The sequence below is a fragment of the Cetorhinus maximus genome, chromosome 23 (genome assembly GCF_964194155.1).
Source record: "Cetorhinus maximus chromosome 23, sCetMax3.hap1.1, whole genome shotgun sequence".
NCBI lineage: Eukaryota > Metazoa > Chordata > Chondrichthyes > Lamniformes > Cetorhinidae > Cetorhinus > Cetorhinus maximus.
Genome location: NC_135901.1, coordinates 59,076,440 through 59,098,116, shown reverse-complemented (window position 1 = coordinate 59,098,116; position 21,677 = coordinate 59,076,440). Strand labels below are relative to the sequence as shown.

The window sequence follows — 21,677 nt, the reverse complement described above, 5'->3', positions numbered from 1 at the left end:
GGTGTCAGCGAGTTAAAGCTTCAGATTGCTGCGAACGGAATAACTATTGTTCTCTATCAGTTTTACTCTTCCAAATTAAAGAGGGGGACATTCATTGTGGATTTCTTGAAAAAAGTTTGATCCCATCCATTGCAGGCACACCCATATCACCGGGAACCAGCTCTCCTACAAACGGTGCCGTCTCCCTTCGAGCCTTTCGTTGTCTTGTCTGTTACCAAGTATTCTGATTGTCCCGAAGCCGATACTCGGTTTGAATTCCTGATGTGCAGTAACGAGAATCGTTTCAATGCCTCAGATCAGTTAATTTCACTGATAACATCAGAGTCAATGTTCCAGCGTCTTAAAGAAGGGAAAGGTGCCTTGACTATCTCTGGTCAGTCGGACAGTTCACCCTTCATTCTCCTCTGATTCCGGTTCCCAAGGAGTTTCAGTAGATTCACAAAGCTGGAGACTGAGTTTTCTGTTTTGGTTCCCAGCCCATTTTCCCAGCTGCCAACTGACATTATTTTCCAAATATTGCGAAGACAGCAAAGCGGCCTCGAGACAACAATCAGATCAGCCATGATCTTGCTGAATGGCGGAACAGGTTCAAAGGGCTGAATCGCCTCCTCCTGATCGTCATTCGTCCCTTCCTGTGACACAGCCCGAATCACTCCTGACTTCAGCAAACTGCCTTCAGAATTAATTATCAGCGTTCTTCTTTCCGTTCATCTGCAAACATTCACTAAATCTGCAGTCTGAAATAGAACAATAATTGGCCAGGTTGGTGACATCCTTGTTTTCTGGGTGTTTGTCTCCTCTTCGGTCTCAGTCACTCTTGGTGCTTATGTCTGTTTGTGTTCCTCTGTCTATGTCAGTGTGGTTCAGTTCCCCGAAGTGGTGAACACATTTTCACCATCACAAACTTTATTCACATTGATTGTGCAGCTTCATATTGAAATTTTACAGAGAAAAATATCAAGAAGAAAGATTCAAGAGAGGTTTGCATTGTTTGTAAGGAGGTGCAGCTAAGAAGTGGAAGGTGTGAATGATGTTATTGATGATTGAGAGGAATGCATTGCAACCTTGGGGCTTTTATCGGTCGATTACCTTCTACAATTTGAAATATTTTATGAATAAAGTATATTTTTGCAAAAAAAAAAAATAATAATCAGAGCAAGCTGAGGCTTGAGGTCGGGAACAGCAGTGATCTCCATGTATGTTGGGACGTGCAATACTTCGCTCTTCTTACATGCCTGGCGAGTTCAGTCGACGGCGTCTGAGGCTCTTAATGCCAGGTCTGTTGGGTTCGCGACCTGTGATCAGTGAAATTCCCTTTTTAAACATTGTTGCTTTCATGGGTGATCCCCAGCTCCCCATTCCTCCGGCAGTGTCACCGCTCAAACTGAGTCTTTCTCCATCCCGCTTTGTTAATATCACAGCCGCAGGTTTATGAATGAAAACTGCTCTCGGCTTCACTGGAAGTCACCTCTGTGTTTGTTCACGGCCTGTTGCACGGGTGATATTTCCAGCTCTGATGCAAAAATCCAGCTGTCACTCCACTGATTCAGGCAGAGCTTATATGCGTTTTCAGTTTTCAATCAATAAGCGATGCACATTTATTTGAATCATTCACATGACATTTATAAGCGCCAAACCCTAACCTCTAGACCTCCAGGCTTGCTACTTTACAGGCCGGCTTACACAAGATATCTGTGCCTTTTATTTTCATTTCAGACCTCTTTCACCAGAGACACTTTTCTCCCACAAAATGACACGTTTATCTTGAACACATACGACTTCTTCAGGCAATGACAACAGCGATTGCTGTTAGCTGGAGCAGCATTCATTGTCACACAGTCCCGGGTTGTCATTGGGTCCTTAAGCAACAAAAGAGGACAGAAATCGCCAACTCTCCTGTTACCCGGTGGGTTCAGTTTTGAAATTTCTCGTATTTTCACACTGGATTTCAATGTAAAGAAAGCAGAGCTGTGATAAGCTTATATTGTTCAGCAGATATACTGCAAGAAGTTACATAACAGGCTGATGATAACAGTGCTCTTTGGACACGGTGAGCTCCAGTGAAGGATTGGCACCATTAATGTGTCGTTCAATTAGTCTCGTGACAAATTTCGTGGTATAAATGACAACTCACTGAATTTGCTCCATGTTTTGGTTTCAAAAGAGCCGAATACAAGTTAAGAAAATACATCTCGCTAGAATGGGTTATGAAATGGCAGAATGACTGTGAAAGAAGCACCCGTGCTGTTGGGAAACATAAAATTATAGAACGTTACAGCATAGAAAGAGGCCATTCGGCCTCGATGAGCTGATGTGCTGCTTTTAAAGAGTAGTTGTGATTGGTTGATCCATCAGGAGTGATGTGTTTGTCAATGCAAACAGTAGGGACCAGAATTTGCCCTTCTCCCACCCATATTTTTCTTGGCACCACCATCCCTATGGTCAGTGCTTTTCAAACAGCCCTTCTCTTGTCCTTCTTTCACTCCGCTTCTGTCTTTGTTCCTGGCCTGTTCCAAGTGTAATATTTCCAGCTCTGAGGTGAAACTTCAACTGATTCTGGTGGAGCTGCTAAATGTTATCAATCAATAAGTAATTAATACTCACTTTAACAATTTCACAAGATCAATAAATTTGCATTCCCTGACCAGGAATCGAACCCGGGCCGCGGTGGTGAAAGCGCCGAATCCTGACCACTAGAACACCAGGGAAACTAGGAAGCTTCTACATTTCAGTTTGGTTTATTGACGTTGCTGTTATCCATGTTTCCATTTTAAATGGAATGAATTCTTCAGTCAATGACAACAACGGTTTCTGTGAGCTGGGACATGAAATTGACAGTGAGGTGAAATAGCCCCACAAGCTGCTCATGTGTAACTGTCAATTTCCAAAACCCACCAACCTCATCACTGCGGCTCCTGTGAAACTGACAAGGGAACACACGGCAGACATTCATCACTGAAAGTAACCGAGACACATCCACTTCTAAACACTTTCATGTCGCATCTGTTTCTACTTCTGTCCCTGCCTCGCCTCCAGCTCCCTCTGTCCGTCCAGCTCCCAGGTCAATTAGCTGCTCGATGCAGACACAGTCAGTTCATGAACCCAAGCTTTCCCTGGAAAGCAGGGACAGAGAATGAGGGACCCAAGGAATTTTATAAAGAATGCGTTTGCAGATTACATGGTAAAGATAATATGGGATCTCATCTTCCTGATTCTCCCAGATACGGATTACAGGAATGTGCACAGTGCCGATTATCCACAGTCGCAGGCTCCTTCCAGTCTTGTGCACGTAGTTGAGCTTTGAACCCACTCACAATAATGGATTATAAAATGGCAGAATGAGTGTGAAAGAAGTGGCGTTGGGAAATATCAAATTATAGAGAAGCAAAGAAAGAGGCCATTCGGCCCTGTGTGCTGCTTTCTAAGAACTCTGAAGTGTTATATGGAATCGAAATAATAACTCTGTTTCTTTCACCAGAGATGCTGCCAGATATGCTGAAATTTTTTTCCAGCGTTTTGTGTTTTTTTTTGTTCAGATTTCCAGCATCTATAGTATTTTGCTTTTATCCCTCGATTCCTAGCTCAGAGACAATACCACTGCGCCAATGCTGACCACTGAATGAGAAAATACGGACATGTTTGTACGTGTTTTCTCCTATTTAAATGATATGTCCTTCAACGGCAGGATTAGAACCCTTGTGTAAATTATTTTATTTGTGTAAAACCCAAATGTAAATTATTGAACATTCACTCACACTGAAATGAACAAGCTTGGATAATGTTTTTGCCCAGTTTCAAACCGTTGCTCTGCCACATGTGAAATGACCGTGGTCCCCACTGCCCTGCACAGACCCTGCGCTGTAAAGAGCCCAATGGAGCTGTCTGGAATGTTAAACGGTGACGTCATGCAGCAGCACTTTGGGTCTTTGTTTTGAAGAAATGGAATTCGGCTGTTCTCATTAGGAATGCTGGAGACAGACTGATCAACAATGTCATCATCAAATGGCACAGCGCAGCAAGAGGCCCGAAGATGGAAGCAAAATACTGTAGATGCTGGAAATCTGAAATAAAAACAGAAAGTGCTGGGAAAAACTCAGCAGGTCTGGCAACATCTGTGGAGAGAGAAGCTGAGTTAATGTTCCGAGTCCGTATGTCTCTTCTTCAGATTCAGGCCGACTCGAAGCATTAACTCTGCTTCTCTCTCCACAGGTGTTGTCAGACCTGTTGAGTTTTTCCAGCATTTCCTGTTTTTACTACAACGTGAAGCCCTTCACCCCATCGTATCTGTGCCAGCTACTTTTAAACAGCTAACCAATTCGTCTCAAATTCCTTCTCTCTTTACTTAAACCTGAGTTTTCCCCCTTTCAATCATTGTCCATTTCTCACTTGAAGAAGGAGTTTCTGCAGAATCCATGCACAGTTTGCCTTAGTTAACAAAGTTTCCCTGACACAATGACATGAAGAGTTGGTCTAGGATTCCTTATACAGTTTTCGATACAATCATTATTTATTTATGCAATTGAGTTCATATCGAATTATAAAAGAAGTTTACCCTGATCAAGCAGGTCATTATTATTTCTGAGCTGATATCTACAATCTAATTCCATTTGCTCTACAAACGGGAGAGCTGGATCAGGTTCCAGTCTCTGGAGGAGTGGGTCCAAATCCCACCGCTCCCAAATTTTCAGTTGCTTCCCACTTGCGGGCACGTTAGGAATTCCATTTGGGTGAGCAAAAGACAACTCCAGTTTAATACGGGGAGTGCGGCGGGTTGTGTTCCTTTATTTTGACAGGGTGAACGAGGAGAGACAATGTAAATAGAAATTGCTGTGGGAGAAAGGCGTGTGAGTGGAATTGGTTCAGTTGCTCTTCCTGAGAGCCAGCACAGACACGACGGGCCGTAAGACCTACTTCATAGTCATCTCTGATTTGATATGAACATGTTTTCCCTCAGGAAGTGCTGTTAGTCGCGGACGAATGTTGAGGGCGATGGTTCTGACATCCATCGGGGTTTCCCCAATGTTGGTTTGCTGACTGCGATTCTCGTTATTCCCGATTTTAACCAGGTGCCAACAGAATTAGTTATCGGGTAAACAGAATCAAACAAAAACTCCCGCGCGTTCACCTGCAAGGATTTGCAAAATCTGCATATGGAAATGGAACAAAACTGAGCCGGTTTGGTGACATCCTTTCTTTCTGGCTGTTTGTCTCTCCTTAGCCCTCTGTCGCTCTCGGTTTATATGTCTGTGTGTGTGTGTTCTTGTGTGTGTCAATGTGCTTCAGTTCCTCATTTTTCCCGATCCACACTTTATTCACCTTAGTTTTGTGGCTTCATATTAAAATCGTAGAGAGAAAAGGAAAACAGGTTTAATAGGTTCAGGAGGAATTTTCTTTCTGTATTTCTGAGTGGAGACTGTTCAGTTATTAAGTGTCCGTATGTTACATAGCGGAGGATAATTGAAATTTTCACTGAGCAACATTTAAACAGACAGACACCGAGTCCGTGTGGTCGAGTGGTTAAGGCAATTAACACATCGAGATAATGATTTGTAAATACAAATACTCCAAACTGATACCCCTCGGACATTAGGAACTGCATTTCTTCTCGAAGCTGTTCCACGTGTGACATTTGCAGCTCTGCTGTGAAACTTCAACTCTCACTCCACTGATTCGGGCGGAGCTGTTGTGCGTTTCGGTTTTCAATCAATAAGTAAATGAGGCCTGTTTTAACAGTTTGTACCAGATCAATAAACCTTCATTGCCTGGCCGGGAATCGAGTCCGGGCCACGGCGGTTAAAGGGCCGAATCCTCACCTCTAAATCACGAGGAAAGCTGTCTATAACTCTTGCAACGTGCTTTATCTGGGCCACAATTGCCATTTTTCAGACACTTTCACCAGAGGTGGTTTTAAGGGGTAGCTGCAGTGAAGGATTGGCGCCAATATAGTGTCGTTCATCTGGTCTGGTTCCAAATCCTGCTCAGGAATTTAAGCAAAACTTTGAGTTTGCTCAGTGTCTTGACTTCAAAAGCGAGAATGTAAGAAAGTACATTCCCCCAAGCGTGTAATAAAATGTCGGAATGACTGGGAAATTATGGTGGGAAACATAAAATTATAGACAGTTACAGCAAAGAAAGAGGCCATTCGGCCTGGCGCGCTGCTTTCAAAGAGCAGTTGTGATTGATTGGTCAGGAGTGATATTTGTGTCAGTGTAAACAGTCGGCAGTAAAATCTCTCACATCACCGCGGCAGACATTCATCACTGAAAGCAACTGAACACGTCAAATTCTGCCGCTTTCATGTCGCATCTTTAACTTCCTGTTCTCCCTTTCAGGCATTTCCATGTCTATCAAATATCATCCATGCAGAACGTTGTCCTGTTCCTCGTTCCACTAGGAGACTTACTGTGAGTGTGTTAGAGCAAGTGGCTCCATAACTCAATGGTTTAGAGCACTGGCCTTATAAACCAGGTGTCGTGAGTTCAATTCTCACTGGGGCCTGCGATTTATATTTATGAAATTTGGTAGCAAGGTAACCTTTGAGGAGAGCACTGTAAAAAGAAAAAAGCTGGAAATCGAAAACAAAAATAAAAATACCTGGAAAAACTCAGCAGGTCTGACAGCATCTGCATAGAGGAACACAGTTAACGTTTCGAGTCCGAATGGCTCTTCAACAGAACCTGTATCGGAAGGTCATGTCAGTGGGCAACAAGATGGCAGATGGATTATAATGTAGGCAGGTGCGACTATGTTCACTTGGTTTAAAAATGAGAACAACAGAATGCTTTTAAAATGTGAGAAATTTGTAAGTGCTGATGTTTAAAGAAACATTGTACAAGCAATGTGGAAAGTTAGCATGCAGGGTCAGCATGTTGGCCTTTATTACAAGGGGATTGGAGAGCAGGAATAAAGAAGTCTTGCCACAGGGTTTTAGTGAGACAGCATCTGGAATCCCGTGTGCTGTTTTCATCTCCACATTTATAAAAGAATAGGCTTGCATTGAAGATGGTGCAGGGAAAGTTCACTAAATTGGTCTCTGGAATGAGCTGGTAGTCCTATGATGAAAGGCTGAATAAATTGGGCTTTTATTCTCTGGAGTTTAGAAGAATGAAAGGCAATCTGATTGAAACCTGTAAAATACTGAGAGGGCTTAATCGGGTGGACACAGAGATTGTTTCCGCTGGTCAGGGAGCCTAAAACACTGGGGCACAGTCTCAGGGTAAAGGGTCGATAATTTCGGGCTGAGATGAGGAGAAATTACTTCATCCAAAGGGTTGTGAATCTTTGAATTCTCTACCCAGAGGGTTGTGGATGTTCCATCATTGAATTCATTTAAGGCCGGGATGGACAGGTTTTTTGGTCTCTCGGGGGACTAAGGGATATGGGGAACGGGCAGGATAATGGAGTTGAAGCCCAAGATCAGCCATGATTGAATTGAATGATGGAGCAGGTTCGACGGGCCCTGTGGTCTACTCCTGCTCCTATTTCTTGTGATCCTGTGTATGATAACGACAGTAATTCGTGTTATAATAAAAACAGAAAGTGCTGGAAGTTCTCAGCAGGTCTGACAGCAAATGTGAAGGGAGAAACGGAATTAAGGTTTCGAGTTTAATATGGTTGTTTTTCAAACCATAAATTGGCTGCTGGTTATGACATTTTGTACAACATCGAGACAGGGAGTGGAACCCAGGAGATGAAAGCACCGAATCTGAACCATTAGGGTGTTTCTATAGCATACTTTTTGAACGAAATTAGCTTCCAACTGAAGGTTTGATGGTTTAAGGCCACCTCGGGTCAAGTAGATTCCCTCTCTTCCTGCTTCTACTTATATTACCGACATAGTTCTGTTTATGTCTTTTGGCTACAAGGGAATCTTGTCCAAACTTTGTCAGTTCTGCTGTTATTCAGTAAGTTTCCGCACAAATAGATTTATGAATATTCTTTTCAATTAAAGCGAGAAAATGGAGGAAGCATGTGCATAACATCCAATCTATTGGAAATATTGTGTTCAAAGCAACAAATAGAAATTGATTCTCTGATTGCATATACCGAACTGGAACACACCATCACACCGAGTGAATCCACTGTCTGTTCAAATGTTGCTCAGTGAAAATTTCAATCTTCCTCCGCTGTGTAACGTATGGACACTGAATCAATAAGCAGCCTCCACTTAAATAAACACAGAAAGCGTCAATCTCCTCTTTTAACCTTTAACCCTGTTGTCATTCTCTGTACCATTTACCATGAAGATATATAATGCAAGTGAATAAAGTTTGCGATGGTAAAAATGTGTTCACTGCTCAGTGAACTAAACCACATTGACACACACAGAGGAACGCACACAGACAGATACACCGAGAGTGGCAGTGGGCTAGGGTTTGTCTCTGAGGAGAGGCAAACAGGGAACTACAGAACTACAGACCAGCGAGTCTCATGTCAGTGCTAGGGAAACTATTGGAGAAAGTTCTGAAGGAGAGTATCTATCTCCACTTGGAGAGGCAAGGTTTGATCAGGGATAGTCAGCATGGCTTTGTCTGTGAGAGGTCATGCCTAACAAATTGGATTGAATTTTTTGAGGAGGTGACCAGGTGTGTAGATGAGGTTAGTGCAGTTGATGTAGTTTATATGGATTTCAGCAAAGCCTTTGACAAGTTCCCATATAAGGGAGACTTATAAAGAAGGCAAAGGTACATGGGATATAGGGTAATTTGATAAGGTGGATTCAAAATTGACTGAGTTGTAGGAGGCAGAGGGTGATGACAGAAGGATGCTTTAATGACTGGAAGCCAGGTTCCAATGGCGTACCAGAGGGATCTGTGCTCGGTCCTCTATTATTTGTCATTTATATGAACAACATAGATGACTATATGGGGGGTAGGATTAGTAAGTTTCCGGATGACACAAAGATTGGCCGGGGGGTTAACAGTGAGGTTGAGTGTCTTGGGCTACCATCTTGGGATGGTCAAATGGGCAGATAAGTGGCAGATGGAATTTAACCCTGAAAAGTGTGAGGTGATACACTTTGGAAGGAGTAATTCGACAAGGAAGTATTCAATGAACGGCAAGACACTAGGAAATTCTGAGGAACAAAGGGACCTTGGCGTGTGTGTCCATAGATCTCTGAAGGCGGAGAGGCATGTTAGTGGGGTGGTGAAATAGGCATATGGGACACTTGCCTTTAGCAATCGAGGCATAGATTACAAAAAGTACGGAGGTCATGTTGGAGTTGTATAGAACCTAAGTGAGGCCACAGCTGGAGAACTGTGTGCAGTTCTGGTCACCACACTATAGGAAGGAAGTGATTGCATTGGAGGGGGTGCAGAGGAGATTCACCAGGATGTTGCCTGGGATGAAACATTTAAGTTACGAAGAGAGGTTGAATAGACTTGGGTTGTTTTTGTTGGAGCAGAGAAGACTGAAGGGCGACCTGATCGAAGTGTGCAACTTTATGAGAGGCATGGACAGGGTGGATAAGGATCAGCTGTTCCCCTTAATTGAAAGGTCAGTCACAAGGGGGCATAAGTTCAAGTTGAGGGGCAGGAAGTTTAGGGGGTATGTGAGGAAAAACTTTTTTAACCAGAGGTTAGTGATGGTCTGGAATGCACTGCCTGGGTGGTGGTGGAGGGTTGCCTCACATCCTTTAAAAAGTACCTGGATGAGCAATTGGCACGTCACAACATTTAAGGCTATGGGCCATCTGCTGGTAAATGGGATTAGGTAGGGAGGTCAGGTGTTTCTCACGTGTCAGTGCAGAATTGATGGGCCAAAGGGCCTCTTCTGCACTGTGTGATTCTGTGAATAGGATGCTGATTCTTTACGTAATAGGACACTGATTAATAATGTAATAAGACGTTGACTATTAATGTAATCAGGCACTGATTATTAATATAATTAGATCCTGATTAATAATCTAATAAGACATTGATTAATAATGTAATAAAACACTGATACATTTAACTGGGCATTGTCAGGGTACATGTGAAAACCAACATGGTGCTTTTGGATGATGTCACCAAGTGGCATGTAGTTGAGAAATGGGAGGGGCCAAGGATAGAGCCTTGTGGGACACCAAGTACAAGGACTTTGGAGAGGAAAGGGAGATTGGAGATGGGGCGGCAGTTTGCAAAGACAGTGGGGTCAAAATTTATTAGGATGGTTAATTTAACAGTGAAAGGGACAGTGCCAGAAGAGAGCGAACCATTAACAATATCAGCTAACATGGAGAAGTTGGGTGACCAGTCGTTTAGTGAGAATAGGGTCAAGGGAGCAGGAGGTGGGTCTGATGGACAAGATGAGCACTGAGAGGGCAGGAGGGGAGATGGGAGAGAAACTGGAGAAAGATGTGAGTTCTGGGCTCGGACAAAGGGGGAACTTCAGAGACAGTTTGTCCCGGTGGGCTAGTGGAAGGGAGGGAAGCAGCAGAGGCAGCTGATCGGATTGTCTCAATCTTAGTGACAAAGAAGCTCCATAAGCTCCTCACACTTGGAGGAGGAGACGGGGAGAGGGAGAGTCCTTCAAAAGGAACTATCTTGCCTAAGAGATATGAAAGAAACTCAACACACTGTATGTTCAACACAAAACTGATTTATTTAACTTTCATCCAGCACATTAACCCCTACAACTGGACTGGGGTTTATTAACATCAGCAGAAACAGACCCCAATGAACATGGTTCAGTCCTGGATGTGACTAACGGCAAAATTCAATCACTGTAGTCAGTTGTGAACTCGCTGGTGTCTCAGCAGGTCAGATGACTGAGGGCATCCCTTCCCACACTCAGAGCAGGTGAATGGCCTCACCCCACTGTGACTGTGTCAATGAATTTCCAGCTGGGATGGGTAATTGAATCCTTTCCCACACTCCCTATATTTCAACAGTTTCTCCCCAGAGTGACTGCACTTGTGTCTCGACAGGCCAGATGATGGGCTGAAGCTGATCAAAGCTGATTTATTTGACTTTTAGCCAGAATATTGAGGCCTATAACTGGGCCGGAGATTATTAACATCAGCAGAATCAGATCCCAATGGACACAGTTCAGTCCTGGATGTAAAAAACTGCAAAATCCAATCACTGTCGTTACTCATGAACTTGCTGGTGTGTCAGCAGGGTGGAGGAATCAGTGAATCTTACCCCACACTGAGGGCAGGTGAACGGCCTCAGTGTGGGGTAAGATTCACTGATTCCTCCACCCTGCTGACACACCAGCAAGTTCATGAGTAACGACAGTGATTGGATTTTGCAGTTTTGCACTCCCCAGTGTGAGTGCGCTGGTGTGCAGTGAGTTGAGATGACCACCTGAACCCTGTCCCACACTTAGAGCACTTGAATGGTCTCTCGTCAGTGTGAACACGCTGATGGGACATCAGATCCCAGGAACTTTTATAGCACTGCCCACAGTCTGGGCATTTAAAAGGTCTCTCCCCAGTGTGAACTCGCTGGTGTTTCAGGAGTTTGGATGACTGAGTGAATCCCTTCCCACACTCAGAGCAGATGAACGGCCTCTCCCCAGTGTGACTGCGCCGATGAGTTTCCAGCTCAGACGGGAATCTGAATCCCTTCCCACACTCCTCACATTTCCATGGACTCTCCCCAGTGTGACTGTGCTTGTGTCTCGACAGGCCAGATGATCGGCTGAAGCCTCGTCTACACACTGTACAGATGTGCGGTTTCTGCCCACTGTGAACGGTGCTTTTTCCTTCGATGTTCAAAATCCAATGATATTCAGCTGACAAAAAATTGGGCAACTCTGTCAGATCCTGATGTGACGTTTGATTTCAGTTTCCCGACTGCAAATCCTCCCCCTCTAATACCCTGTGAAATTGATTTAAAACAGAAAAAAAGGAGTGAGAGAGAACCCAGAAAAACAGGTTGTGAAATTGAGCTGAATGAATCTGGGAATTTGTGGGGCCGGCACGAGGGAAAAGTGACCGTGAAAACTGCTGGATTGTCATAAAAACCCAACTGGTTCACTAATGTCCTTCATGGAAGGGAAGCTGCCACCCAGTCTGGGCCTACACAAGACTCTGGCCTCTTTCAGAACATAAGAAATAGGAACAAGAGAAGTCCTGACACCCCGTCGAGCCTGCTCCACCATTCAATACGATCGTGGCTGATCTTGGGCTTCATCTCCACTTTCCCCCCCACTCTCCATATCCCTTGATTCCCTGAGAGACCAAAAATCTCCCCATCTCAGCCGGAAATATATTCAATGATGGAGCATCCACAACCCGCTGGGCTGGAGAATTCCAAATGACAGAGAAAGAGAAAAAGAGAGAGAAGAGCGGGAGAGACAGAGGGAGAAGGGTAGTAAACAAAGCACAGGATGTCAGTAAACAGAATTCGAGCACATGGGATTGGGGAAATGTATTGTTATAGATTGAGAATTGATGAACAGACAGGGAACAGAGTCAGAATAAACGGGTCATTCTCAGGATGACAGGCTATTACTTGTGGGGTACGGCAAGGCTCAGTGTTTGGCCCACAGCCATTCACAAACTATAGAAATGATTTGAAGGCACCCATTTAAGCAGCACCTAAATTTTCACATTCTCATCCTTGTTTTCCTCTATGGTTGTGATCATTCCTATCTCTGTAACCTCCTCCAGCCTCACAACCCCCCGAGATATCTGCGCTCCTCGAATTCCGACTTCTTGAGAATTCCTGATTTTAATCACTCCATCATTGATTACCATTCTGTCAGTTTCCAAGGCTCTGGAATTCCCTCCCTAAACCTCTCCGCCTCTCTACCTCATTTGCATCCTTTAAGATGCTCCTTCAAACCGACCTCTTTGACCAAACTCTTTGGTCACCAGCCCAAACATCTCCTCATGTGGCTCAGTGTCAAACCTTGTTTTGCAACATTTCCGCGAAATACCACAGAAAACTGTATAACATTAAATGTGCGATATAAATAAAAAGTGTTGTTGTTGATTTGGAACATATATCACTGTTCCTTCATCATTACTGGGTGAATAACCTGTAACTCCTTACCTAACAGCACTGTGGGAACACCTTCACCACACGGACTGCAGCGGTTCAAGAAGGTCAACATCATCTTCTCCATAGGCAACTGGCGATTGGCAATATATGGTGGCATCTGTGGAGAATGAAACAAAGTTGATGATTCAGGGTGTGCAGAATGAATTACGGGGAATAAAAATGCTGCAGAATTTGATGGTCAATATAAGCTCAGGAAGAGAAATGGACTATATCGCAGGAAAAACAATTCCTGACTATGGAAGGGACTGTGGGAAGATAAAGCAGATAAGACAGCAGCACATGGTCGGAGGATGGACAGCAGTGGAAACCTCATTGAGACACAGTGGGCAGAAGTAACAGAAAAATCAAAAACAGAGCTAAAATACACCCATTATTAGAGACAGGGGAAGTTAATCAATGGTAGAGAGGTGATCAGGGAGGGCAGAGGTGAAACAGAGCAATGGATGGACATGGATTCAGATCCACAGTGAAGGAGTCACACCAGCCCCAGAGCCAGGAAACCTCTCACAGATACAGAGCATAGAACTAAAAGCTCAAAGTTGTAGCTGAATGGTGAAAACTAGTCACCCCAAGAACAATTCCACTGTTTTCAAATTTAAACTCTCCTGCTGGAGCCTGCAGCTGGAAAGATATCAGAAGCACTGGAGTCAGAGAAAAATCTCCCAGTTGAGGAAATACCCGGGGAGCAGGGTGATGTCACCGTGTAATTGTTGATGTGTGATGATGTCACAGTATAATTGTCGATGTGTGATGATGTCACAGACACAGAACATCTGGGTCTGTACAAACCAGTGATCACCACACATTATTGAGGATGTGAGGGAGCTGAGGTTTATGTGAGATAGTTAAAGAAAATCTGTTTGCATTAACTGATTGTAGAAGGATTATGGGACACAGTTTAAAAATTTTGGGCAAGATATACAGGGAGGACGTGAGGAAGAATTTTTACACACTGAGTGGTGTCAATGTTTTAACTTAAGAGACCGATAATATTCAGGTCCTGATGAATCGAGTGATTCTCACAGACTAATGTGATGCTTGGCTTGAGTTTCCCATCTGCAAAACTAAATCTTCTGGTATCCTGTAAAGGGAGTTTTAAAAATCCATCATTGTCAGTCCAGGGTAGAAATTGGGAAGGGACAAACATTTCTCTTGGTTTGAGTTTCCTGTGTGTAACTTCTCAATTTCTAACCCCCTGTAAAAGGAGTTTCCAAAATCCATCCCTGAGAGTCCAGGATAGAAATTCACAACATTCTCTCCTCCTGCTACCTGGACCAGGGTGACCGCGCATGCGCCTTGCTGCACATTGCCCCCTACAAAGATGGCGGCCGTTACCCCGGGCCTGGCGAAGGGACAAATCCGGATTATTCGGCCCGTTCTCTGTAAACACAAGACCGGTACCTTGTTATTTCGGGTCCATGGCCTGCACTGTGTCTTTATGAAGCCTCCCTGCCCACTCCGCTGGCTCCATTCCTCCTCACGCACCCACTAACTCTGTTAGTTTGCTCCACTCGACATTCTCTCATACCCGCTCTGAGCAGCTTCAATCACAGACCAGAACTGCGCATGCTCATGAAACAGACCGCAATGCGCATATGCGGGGAGCTGTTGTGTGGATAGGGCACATTCTGTCCCGCAGCGAATGCTGGGTGGGCGCTCCGCCATTGAAAGGTGAAAGTGTGGAATCAACTATGTCCTATAATCAGAACACGATGGATACCGTCGAGTCATGATATAAAATTGTTCAATTGAATCAATTCATCCAGCGACTGAAGTGCTCTGGCATTCAACATAATTTTCTCCAGGATGTAATGAACAGCAGAACAAACCCCTACAATTCGAACTGAACTCAATGGAGTCTCAGCAGACGGGGTGAGGTTGTGATTCTTTTCCTCCCATACATGGTACATTTAAACCGGGTCTTGCCAGTAGCAGCGCTCTGGTTGTAGGCCAAATCCTTTGAACTTTTAAAGTTGGAGTTTTTAGTATTCATTCATGGGATGTGGGCTTCACTGGCTGGGCCAGCATTTATTGCCCGTCCCTAGTTGCCCTTGAGAAAGTGATGGTGAACTGCCTTCTTGAACCGCTGCAATCCATGTGGTGTAGGTATACCCACAGTGCTGTTAGGAAGGGAGTTCCAGGATTTTAGCCCAGCGACAGTGAAGGAACAGTAATAAATTTCCAAGTTAGGATGGTGAGTGACTTGGAGGAGAACTTCCAGGTGGTGGTGTTCTCATCTATCTGCTACCCTTGTCCTTCTAGATGTTAGTGGTAATGGGGTTGGAAGGTGCTGTTGAAGGCGCCTTGGTGAATTCCTGCAGTGCATCTTGTAGATGGTACACACTGCTGCTACTGCACATCGGTGGTGGAGGGAGTGAATGTTTGTGGATGTGGTGCCAATCAAGAGGGCTGCTTTGTCCCGGATGGTGTCAAGCTTCTTGAGTGTTGTGGGAGCTGCACTCATCCGGGCAAGTGATGATTATTCCATCACACTCCTGGCTTGTTCCTTGAAGATGGGGGACAGGCTTTGGGGAGTGAGGAGATACGTTTCTCGTCGCACAATTCCTAGCCCCTGACCTGCTCTTGTAGCCACAGTATTTTTATGGCTAGTCCAGTTCAGTTTCTGGTGAAAGGTAATCCCCAGGATGTTGCTAATGGAGATCAGTGATGGCAATGCCATTGAACATCAAGGGCCGTTGGATGGATTCTCTCTTGTTGCAATTGGCCATTGCCTGACACTTGTGTAGCGTGAGTGTTACTTGCCACTTGTTAGCCCAAGCCAGGATATTGTCCAAGTCTTGCTGCATTTGGCCATGGACTGCTGCAGTGTCTGAGGAGTCGTGAATGGTGCTGAACATCGTGCATCATCAGTTAACATCCCCACTTCTGACCTTATGCTGGAAGGAAGGTCATTGATGAAGCAATTGAGGACACTATCCCGAGGAACTCCCTTGGTGATGTCCTGCAACTGAGATGATTGACCTCCAACAACCACAACCACCTTCCTTCGTTTCTAGTTATGACTCTAACCAGCAGAGTGTTTTCCCCTGATTCCCACTGACTCCAGTTTTGCTAGGGCTCCTTGATGCCAGACTCTCAAATGCGGCCTTGATGTCAAGGACAGTCACTCTCACCTCATCTCGGGGATGCAGCTCTTTTGTCCATGTTTGATCCAAGGCTGTAATGAAGTCAAGAGCTGAGTGGCCCTGTCGGAATCCAAACTGGGCGTCAGTGAGCAGGGTATTGCTAAGCAAGTGCCGCTTGATCGAGCTGCTGATGACCCCTTCCATTACTTTACTGATGATGAAGAGTAGACAGATGGGGCAGTAATTATGCAGGTTGGATTTGTCCTGCTTTTTGTGTACAGGACATACCTGGGAAATTTTCCACATAGCCGGGTAGATGCCAGTGTTGTAGCTGTACTGAAACAACTTGGCTAGGGGTGCGGCAATTTCTGGAGCACAAGTCTTCAGTACTATTGCAGGAATATTGTCAGGCCCCATAGCCTTTGCAGTATCCATCGCCTTCAGCCATTTCTTGCTATCACGTGGAGTGAATCAAATTGGATGAAGACTGGCATCTGTGATGCTGGGGACCTCTGGAGGAGGCCGAGATAGATCATCCACTCAGCACTTCTGGCTGAAGATTGTAGCAGATCCTTCAGCCTTATCTTTTGCACTGATGTGCTGGGCTCCTCCATCATTGAGGATGGGGATATTTGTGGATCCTCCTCCTCCAGTGAGTTGTTTAATTGTCCAGCACAATTTACGACTGGATTTGGCAGGACTGCAGAGCTTAGATCTGATCCGTTGGTTGTGGGATTGCTTTGCTGTTTATCACCTGCTACTTATGCTGTTTGGAGCACAAGTAATCCTGTGTTATAGCTTCACCAGGTTGACACCTCATTTTTAGGTGTGCCTGGTTCTGCTCCTGGCATCTCCTCCGGCACTTTTTATTGAACCAGGGTTGGTCCCCTGGCTTGATGGTAATGGCCGAGTGGGGGATATGCTGGACCATGAGGTTACAGATTGTGTTCGAGTACAATTCTGCTGCTGCTGATGGCCCACAGCGCCTCATGGAGGTCCAGCCTTGATTTGCTACATCTGTTCGAAATCTATCCCATTAAGTACAGTGGTAGTGCCACACAACACGATGGAGGGTATCTTCAATGTGAAGGCGGGTCATCATCTCCAGAATGACTGTGCGGTGGCCACTCCCACTGATACTGACGTGGACAGATGCATCTGTGGTCGGCAGGTTTGTGAGGATGAGGTCAAGTATGTTTTTCCCCCTTGTTAACAGGTGGGAAAACTAAATAAACCCCTTTGCTCACGTTCAGTATCTGAATGGGCTTGCACCAGTGAGACTGTGTTGCTGTGTCTGTAAATGGGATGATAGAGTGAATCCCTTTCCATTTCCAGCTCGTGAATGATCTGTTAACAGTGTGAGTTTACCTGTACAGTTTCAGCTCAGGCATGGATCTCAACGCCTTCTGGTAATGGGTTCCACATTCTTAGCACTAAACAGTTAAAGAAAAGCAAAATGCTGCAGATGCTGGATATCTGAAAGAAAAACTGAAAATGCTGGAATTCTCAGCAGATCTGGTAGCTTCTGTGGAGAGAGGAAGTTTTCATTTCAGGTCTGTAACCTTTCATGAGAACTGCACTGCATCTGAAGTGTTAATTATGCCTCTCAATCCAAAGATGCTGCCAGATGTGGTCAGGGAGCTCAAGATGAAAAAGAAAATTCCCTTTGAGGAATGGAATCCGAGGAGAATGAAGGGTGAACTGTCCAACTGACCAGAGACAGTCAAGGCACCTTTCTCTTCTTTGAGACGCTGGAACATTGATTCTGATGTTATCAATGAAATTAACTGATCTGAGATATTGAAAGGATTCTCGTTACTGCACATCAGGAATTCAATCCTAATATCAGCTTCAGGACAATCAGAATACTTGGTAACAGACAAAACACCGAAAGGCTCGAGGGGAGATGGCGCCGGTTGTAGGAGAGCTGGTTCCCGGTGACATGGATGTGTCTGCAGTGGGTGGGATCAGACTGTTTCCATGTATCCACAATGAATGTCCCAAAGATTATTTTGGAAGAGTAAATCTAACAGAACGATTGACATTTGGGTAGTGTCAGTTTGAAGATTTGACTTACTCACACCCTGGTTGGGATACCTTACAGTTGGAACTTGTCTCACTTTATGTGGAACAATTGGTCAGCACATTTGCCTGTTGGCTGAAAGGTTGATGGTTCGAAACCATGTAGGGATGCACTTTTCACTGTTTTTCTCCCCATCAACTTTAATTGTCACACAGTTCTGATGTCAATGGGTATTTGAGATTCAAGATAATATCCCCAAAACGTTGTCAGCTCTGCAGTTGTCCAGTGAGTTTCCACTTGAATACTTTTTAAAAATTAACACTTCTGTCAAATATAATGTGAATAGATTTGGAACTACTATGCACCTTCCTCTAACCAATTAGAAATCCATGAAATTATTAGATTAAAACAAGCCCATCAACTATTCTCTCTTCCTCGGCTCCACAGTGAGTGAGACAGGGAAAAACAGCAAGGCAGCAATATTCTGGCCCCACACTCTCCAATCACCCGTTGCCAGCAGAAAGCGGCAACTGCAGCTTCACTCAGCGGGTTACTGCCCATCCCTGGGACGCCAGACACTTCAACCCGGGCCAAACCTTCCAATACACCGAGCACAGGCTCAGGAAATCGCAGGTAGATTATATCCCAGTCACTCAACCTCCAAGCAGCATTTACAGGATACCCGTGTGAGTGAGTCACAAATGAAGAAACACCAACTTTCTAAATCCTTTCACTGTAAAATTCCCCCATTTTATTGAAAATCTAACTGTTATGAATCTGAAAATGAGCACCATGGGGTTTGTGTTACCGAGTGACTTGTTTTCCATTGTTTCTCCGTCAGGTTTGCAATTCAAATTGTGTTGAATATTGAAGCGAATCTGATTTCAAAATGAGCTCACAAAGCAGGTAAATATTAAATCCAGGAACAAATCCTGAGGAAAATGGATCAAAATGCTTGGAAGGAGCTGCAGCTAAGAAGCAGAAGCTGTGAATGACGTTACTGACGATTGGGTGGAAAGCATTGGGTCCTTGGTCTTCTGGTGGTCAATTCCTTTCCCTCCCAATGCAATTAGAGAGTTATCTCACTGTGGTAAGAGATATGGGTATTGCATTTCTAAATTCTAAATACCTGACCTGCTTAGTTGGTAGAACGTGTGTTCCTTAATCTTTTTGAGCCCCATGTTGGGCGCAGTTGTTTTTAAACTTTGTTGCTTTCTTGGTCATCCCCAGCTCTCCATTCCTCCAGCAGTGTCACTGCTCAAACTGAGTCTTTCTCCAGCCCACTTTGTCAATCTCACAGAGATTCAGACAATGCAGGGAGGCCACTCCCTGACCACCCGCCACAGGGTCAGGAACTGGGCGAGTGGCTTCCGGGCCTGAATAAGATCCAACAGGGGGTCCCCTCCTGAGTTCCACTGGACAGCAGCTGGGGTCAGTCTGAGGACCCGAATAAGAGTCACAGGAGCTGGAGGACTGAACCCAGCCAGAGTAGAGGGAGGGAGAAAACTGGTAGTGGAGGAAGGAAATGGTGGAGATGGTGTGATGGGTTTGGATTTCAGCAGAGTGAAGATGGAGAGTGTGTCGGGTGCAGATTCACAGCTTTGGGGGAACAATAGATGAAAAAATTATTCCATAGCAACGAGAATTGTCTGTTCTGAATTTCTATCCTGTACTGACAGTGAATAATTCTGTAACTCCATTTGCAGGATATTGGAGGGAGAGGATTTGCGGAGAGGAGACTCCAAACAAAAACCTTGGCCCGAATTTACAGCAAGGGCTCCCAAACAGAGGGCTGTGATTCTTGGTGAGGTCGAGAGCTTAGTGGTATTGTTACTAGCTTTGTATTTCGGAAACTCAGGGGAACGTTTTGGGGAGGTGAATTCGAATCCCACCATTGCAGATGGTGAAATTTAAATTCAATAAAAATCTGGAATTAAATATCTGATGTAACTGTTGTTTATTGTTATAAAAAATCCATCTGGTTCACTAATGCCCTTTAGGGAAGGAAATCTGCCATTCTGGGCAATAAATACTGGCCCAGCCAGTGACACCCACATCCCATGAATGAATAATATAAGAAAGGCAGTTAGGCACCAGAACTGAAGCATTTCCAACAGTCTGGACATTTAAAAGGTCTCTCCCCTGTGTGAACCCGCCGGTGTCTCAGCAGGTTGGATAAATGAGAGAAACGCTTTCCACACTCGGAGCAGGTGAATGGTCTCTCCAAAGTGTGACTGCGCCAAGGAGTTTCCAAATCAGGCTGGTAACAGGACCCCTTCCCCCATTTCCATGGATTCTCTCAATTATTACTGTATTTATGTTTTGACAGGCCAGATGATTGGCCGAAGCCTGGTCCACACACACAACACGGTTTCTCCCCATTGTGAACGGTGCTTTTTCCATCCATATTCAAAATCCGATGATATTCAGGTTACGATATATTGACTGGCTCTCCGATCCTGATGTGACGTTTGGCTTCAGTTTCCCGACTGAAAATCCTCCCCTTCTAATACCCCGTGAAATTGATTGAAAACAGACCAAAGGGAGTGAGAGAACCACAAAAATAGGTTGTGAAACTAAGCTGAATGAATCTGATAATTTGTGGGGCTGGCACTAGGAAAAATTGACCATGAAAACTGCTGGCTTGTCATAAAAACCCAACTGGTTCACTAATGTCCTTCAGTGGAGGGAACCTGCCACCCAGTCTGGGCCCACACTAGACTCTGGTCTATGTGGGAGGAGAGAAAGATGGGGCATGGGAAATGGACTATGTACATCTGCAACACAACCAGAATGTTGACAGAATCAATCCAACTCACAGCCCACAGCACCCAGAATACAAGGGCAGCTGGTGCATGGGAAAACCATCATCTCCAGGACACACACCAGCGAGTTCACACTGGGGAGAGGCCGTTCACCTGCTCTGTGTGTGAGAAGGGATTTAACTGATCATCCAACTGCTGAGAAAGCAGTGAGTTCACAAGTGACTGCAGGGGTTGGATTCTGCTGTTATTGCTGCTGTTAATCACATTCAGGACTGAACCATGTTCATTCTGACAGTTGGGGTTTGTTTCTGCTGATGTTAATAATCCCTGTAACTGGGATAGAATTTAATGTTCTGATAATTCACTTGCTTTACTTTGTAACCTTTATTCTTCAAATTAAGTATCTTTCTTCTGCCTGTTCTCAAGGTTTTGAAAAATTAAACCAAACAGTGATTTATTTGTACTTCTTGCAGTTTAGTTACTGTATTCACTGCTCACGATGTGATCTGCTCTACATTGGGAAGACCAAACACAGATTGGGTGATCACTTTGTGGAACAACCTCCATTCAGTCTGTGAGCTTGACCCTGAGCTTCCGGTCACTTGTCATTTTAATTCTCTGCCCCACTCCCACTCTGACCTCGGCCTCTTACACTGTTCCAATGAAGCTCAATGGGAGGTCGAGGAAAAGCAGCTCATCTTTCAATTCGGCACTTTACAGCCTTCCAGACTCAACATCGAGTTCAGCAGTTTCTGCACCAACAGAGAGCTGTCAGGATCTGGAACATCCTACCTGGAAAGGTGCTGGA

General features: G+C 44.7%; 1 non-coding gene across 1 annotated transcript; it reads left to right on the top strand.

Moving 5' to 3' along the window:
• Window positions 1-6,424: 6,424 nt before the first annotated feature.
• trnai-uau (transfer RNA isoleucine (anticodon UAU)) lies at window positions 6,425-6,498 on the top strand. Its single transcript has one exon. It is a non-coding gene; the product is annotated as a tRNA-Ile (tRNA).
• Window positions 6,499-21,677: the final 15,179 nt, after the last annotated feature.